The 6,000-nt window shown below is 36.1% G+C and overlaps 1 protein-coding gene across 1 annotated transcript in view; it reads right to left on the bottom strand.

Annotated features, from left to right (window-relative positions):
* LOC115293542 (UDP-glucuronosyltransferase 3A1-like) overlaps positions 1 to 6,000 on the bottom strand; it is a 32,549-nt gene that overhangs the window by 11,795 nt on the left and 14,754 nt on the right. The window lies entirely within an intron of this gene.

Below are 6,000 nucleotides of genomic sequence, written 5' to 3'. Positions count from 1 at the left end.
CATAGGTCTAACAGGAGAGACCTAACAGAGGACCATAGGGAGAGGAAGGAGGAAAGAGAGCTGGGGAGAGTGAGGGACACAAATCATGAGAAACTATTGAATACTGAAAATGAACCATGGACTGAAGGGGAAGGGGGAGGGAGGAAAGGGGGTGATGGTCATGGTGGGAGGCACTTGTGGGGAGAAGCACTGGGTGTTATATGGAAACTAATTTGACAATAAACTATTAAATTTAAAAAAAAAAAAAAAAGAATGGTCCTCCCAACCAGGACTGATAGCAATTTACAGGTGCACTAAATGGTGTAAAGAAGGATAATCACAACGTGTTATGATGAGATGCATACTTGCAAAAGTAGATGAGATCCATACTTGCAAAGAAAAAGTCTTTGCTACTGCTGCTGATTATCTCTCTAGCTAGAGGAAAACTTAGATTAACACAGTAATAGAGAAAAAGGCTGATGATAGGCCCATGGAGTTAATTCAAGGAGCTAATTTGAATTAAGGTTAATTCAGATCTCTCAAAATTATCACTGGGGAGACCCCTAGCTTTGATGATACTAATATATACATACATACATACATACATATATATATACATATACACACACACACACACACATATATGCGTAAGTTATAACAGGTGCCTCCCCAAAATACATCTAAGAATAACCAAAAGAATGAGGAAAGAGAAGGAATAGGCAGGGTGGGAGAGTCAGGAAAGAAATTAAAACAAAATTCTTGGTTTTGATATATATGGAATCTAATATTACTTTTAAACCTTTACAACTGAAAAAGAGCACAGGTTGCTTTTGTACCTCCATGTCAGAACTTCCAAATGACTTTTAACATTGGATGAGATGAAACAACCACAAAGATTACTGTTCTTAATCAATACTGGGGCAAAAATATAATGAATATATCCTACTAAATTTATGTAGAAACTCCTGTATTCCTGGGAGTCAAAAATATTAGATAGAGGACAAATTTGCATGCCCTTTCCTAACTACTGGGATAGAATATCCCATAGTCATAACAACCATCTTTCACGTCATATCCTAATAGCTATCATTGTCCTATGTAACATGTCATAAATTAAAATAATATTAAAGTTTTGGAACTCATAGTCAGCTTGACAAAAAGAGACCTGTTTGGATCTATCCAACATATTAACCTTTAAATACAACCATACGCATATTGGAACAGTGACTTTAAGGATGAAATCCCATTATAAAAGATCTATTAAGCAAAGGAGTGATTATCTACACTGATCTTCCATTTAATAACTTAATTTAGATTATTCTTACACCTGAAAAGAATTAATGATGCCTTGTAGCACATTACTATAACATTATTGCCATGATGCATCATATTAAGCGTGCCTCACATCTCCAATATTACTGAAATTGTTGACTATATCTAAGTATTAATAGATAGTTTGCAAGCATAGATTTGTTAATATGTTCATTCAAATCTTATTTCAACAAGATCTCAGCTGCAGCTTCTCTTCTCCTTCATCTTTGAAGGATACAAATCACTTGTATGACTTCTCATGAACTATCTCAACAGCCCAGCTCACAAGCTTTGCTGGCAAGATCTAAATCACATTCACCTTTCTCCAGGAGCACACGTATGACACTACATTGAGGAAAACCTTTGTAGAGATTGATTGAACACACTCATTCAAGACACAAAAATTTACATACAGGCTCACAAAGACAGATGTGCTGCTACCTTACACAAACAGAAGCCACAACACCAGTTGCACTCTGAGGAAGAATTATTTGTTCTGTTGAAGGATACTCCATCCCTGCCGCTGTCAAGAAAGAACTCCTGTGCTTCCACTTTGAGCACATATGTATAAAGGGCTTTCCTGAGCACACTATCAAACAGAAACTGGTGAAAATTTTCTCTTATACACACACACATATTCAATGCCATGTATATATATAATTTTATTTTTAAAAGATAGGTCAAAAAGTAGTAGGGAAATTTCTGGGAAGATGAAGGAGCACCAGGAATTGGCCTCCCTAATGAAATAAAAATTGAACTGGAAGACGCAGTCTAAAATATCTATTTTTAACATTTGCAGTCAACTTCTGGGGCAGGTTTTCATTATAAGGTGCAGATACTTTTACTTAATTTCAGTTATGTCAGCTCTTATCACAGTAGCAACTACCCATCCCCTGCCCCCATCACATGGCAAGTAGCTATACATGTGTTCACCTTAACATACGGTTAGATTCAAAGGTTCAGTCTTTTACAAAAGTTGCATGACAAACCAAGAAACTGGAAGCTAGAGCTTATTAAGAAAAAAATAATAAATCAACAGAAACTGTCCCTGAGAAAAACCTATGGCAGATATACAAGACAATGACTTTAAAATCACTACCTTAAGGATTCTCAGAGAACGAAAGCAAGATGTGGAGAAGGTCAAGGGAAAATTATGTGTGCAAAATGAAAATGTCAAAAGAGATGAAAAATCAAAAAGGAAACCAAAAACAAATTCTAGAAATAAAAAAAACAATTAATGAAATGAAAATTTCACTAGAGAGATTCAAAGGCAGACTTAAGGAGGCAGAAAAAATTAGCAGTGAACCTAAAGAGAAGATAATGGAAATTATAGAGGCTGAAGAACAGCAAGTTTAAATATTGAAGAAAAGACAACATAGCCTAAGGGTCCAACATATGCATTGTGGATGCTCAGAAGGAAAAGAAAAAAAGGGATAGAGAGAATATTTGAAGTAATAATAGCTGAAAATTTCCCAAATTGGATGAAAGATGTGAATATAAACATCCAAGCTCAACAACTACAAGAAAAACTGAACTCAGACACACAGTCAAGACATATTACAATCAAAATTTAGAAAGATAAAAAGAGAATATTAAAAAAGGCAAGAGAAAAGTGACTCACCACATACAAGTGATTGTCAATGAGATGCTTAATAGATTTCTAATCAGAAATTTTAGAGACCAGAAGTCAGTGGGCTAATACATTCAAAGCACCAAAAGAAAAGAATGATTAACAAAAAAGTCAGTATCTGAGAACATTGTCCCTCAAAAGTCAGGGAGAAACTAAGACATTCCCAAATAAACAAAACCTAAGGAAACTGCTACCACTAGACCTACACTGAGAGGATTGCTCAAGGGAGTCCTCCAGGGAAAAAAATAAAAGGATACCAGATACTAACTTAAAGGTGAATGAAAAAACAAATATTTTAATAAAAGTTAATGCATAGAAAAATATAAACTTAGTATTATAGCAACAGTTTCTTTTTTTATTTTTAATAGTTTATTTTCAAATTGGTTTCCATATAACACCCAGTGCTTCTCCCCACAAGTGCCTCCCACCATGACCATCACCCCCTTTCCTCCCTCCCCCTTCCCCTTCAGTCCATGGTTCATTTTCAGTATTCAATAGTTTCTCATGATTTGTGTCCCTCACTCTCCCCAGCTCTCTTTTCCCCTTCCTCTCCCTATGGTCCTCTGTTAGGTCTCTCCTGTTACACCTATGAGTGCAAACATATGGTATCTGTCCTTCTCTGTCTGACTTATTTCACTTAGCATGACACCCTTGAGGTCCATTCACTTTGCTACAAATGGCCATGTTTCATCCTTCCTCGTTGCCATATAGTACTCCATTGTATATATATACCACATCTTCTTGATCCATTCATCAGGTGATGGTCATTTAGGCTCTTTCCATGATTTGGCTATTGTAGAAAGTGCCGCTATGAACTTTGGGGTACATGTGCTCCTATGCATTAGCACTTCTGTATCCTTTGGGTAAATCCCTAGCAGTGCTATTATAGCAACAGTTTCTAACTGCACTTTTGGTTTCTACATGATTTAAGAAAACTAGTCCATTTTTAGAAACAAATTATTACTTTAAAAAGTATTTTTTTCTTTTTTTTCCTCCATAATATTTTATTGTCAAATTGTTTTCCATACAACACCCAGTGCTCTTCCCCTTAAGTGCCCTCCACCATCACCACCACCTCTTTTCCCCCCCTCCCCCTTCCCCCTCAACCCTCAGTTCATTCTCAGCATTCAATAGTCTCTCAAGTTTTGCATCCCTCTCTCTCCCCAACTCTCTCTCTCTCCTCCGTTCCCCATTTAAAAAGTATTACTTAAGCTTTGCAACTCCAATCAAGATTTCTATATAATTTAATGTACTAACTAATTTAAATTAATGATAGTTAATGTCTGGGGGCACACAATGTACAAAAAATATTTTGGGGATGTCAACAACCTGAGAAGGTGAGGATGAACAATGTATTACAGGAGCAGAATTTTTTAATGTTATTAAACTTGAAGTACTATAAATTATAATGAATGACATTGATTTAGCAGGTTAAATGAAATCCCCATGGTACACACACACACACACACACACACACACACACACAAAGTAAAACAAGATCCTGGGTGGCTCCGTCGGTTAAACGTCCGTCTTCAGCTCAGGTCATGATCTCACGGTTCGTGGGCTCGAGCCCCGCGTCGGGCTCTGTGCTGACAGCTAGCTCAGAGCCTGGAGCCTGCTTCAGATTCTGTATCTTTCTCTCTCTCTCTGACCCTCCCCTGCTCGCGCTGTCTCTCTCTGTCTCTCAAAAACAAATAATAAGTGAATACATAAATAAACAAACAAACAAATAAATAAACGATCCAGCTATATACTGTCTACAAGAGACTTTAGGTCCAATGATACAGAGACATGGAAACGGAAAAAGATATTCCATGCAAGTAATAACCAAAGATCACAGATGAGCAAATATCAATCACAATAGACCATAAATCAAAAAAGATGACAAAACAAAGATATTATATATCAATAAAAAGTTCACTACAGCAAGAAGATAAAACTATTTTAAACACATATGCATCTAATGAGAAATATGTAAAGCAAAAGCTGGCAGAATGAGGGAGAGACAGACAGTACCATAATAATCATTGGAGATTTCATACCCCACTCTCAATAATGGATAGAAAAACCGGAAAGAAGATCAGTAAGGACCTCGAAGACTGCACCCATTGATCTACTAGATGCAACAGACATATGCAGAACACTCTACCCAACAAGAGCGGCACACACATTCCTTTCAAGGGCACATGGGACATTTTCCAGCAGAGACCATATGTTCAGCCACAAATAAGTCTCAATAGATTTCAAAACAGAATTATCCCAGGACATCTGATCACAACAGGATGAAGGTAGACATCAACAATGGAAGGAAAACTGGGCAATGTATCAAATAGAAATCACAAGGGAAATCAGAAAATACTTCGACAAAAATAAATTTGGAAATACAACATACCAAAACTTATGGAATGCACCAAAATTAGTATTTACAAGAAATTTACAGCTATCTTAACAAAGAAAGTTATCAAATCAATAATCTATTCTGCCAACCTAAGATATTGGAAAAGACAGTGTACTAAATCTAAAACAGAAAGTAGAATTAATAAAGATTAGGGGAAAAACTAAAACATTGGAAATAAGAAAAGAACAAGAAGGAATCAGTGGAACCAGAGCCAGTTCATTGAAACAATGAAGAAAGTTTACAAATAAGGAAGACACAAATCACTACAATCAGAATGAAATCTTGCCATTTGCAAGTACATGGATGGAACTACAGTGTATTATACTAAGTGACAAGTCAGAGAAAGACAAACACCATATGATTTCACTTATATGTGGAATTTGAGAAACAAAACAGATGAACATAAGAGAAAGTAAAGAAAAATAAGATAAAAATAGACAAGAAGGCAAACCATAAGAGACTCTTAATTATAGAGAACAAACTGAGGGTTATGGGGGGACCGAGGGGGAAAGTTAAATGGATGATGGGCATTAAGGAGGATCTTGTTGTGATGAACACTGGGTGTTATATGTAACTGATGAATCAATTCTGCTCTTAAAACCAATACTACACTATATGTTAACTAACTTGATCTTAGAAGAAAAAATAAATAAATGAAAGAAGTAACACCACTAATGACCAC

This window comes from Suricata suricatta, chromosome 6 (assembly GCF_006229205.1).
Source record: "Suricata suricatta isolate VVHF042 chromosome 6, meerkat_22Aug2017_6uvM2_HiC, whole genome shotgun sequence".
Classification (NCBI taxonomy): Eukaryota; Metazoa; Chordata; class Mammalia; order Carnivora; family Herpestidae; genus Suricata; species Suricata suricatta.
The sequence above is the reverse complement of the archived record's forward strand: the minus strand, read 5'-3'. Positions and strand labels throughout refer to the sequence as shown.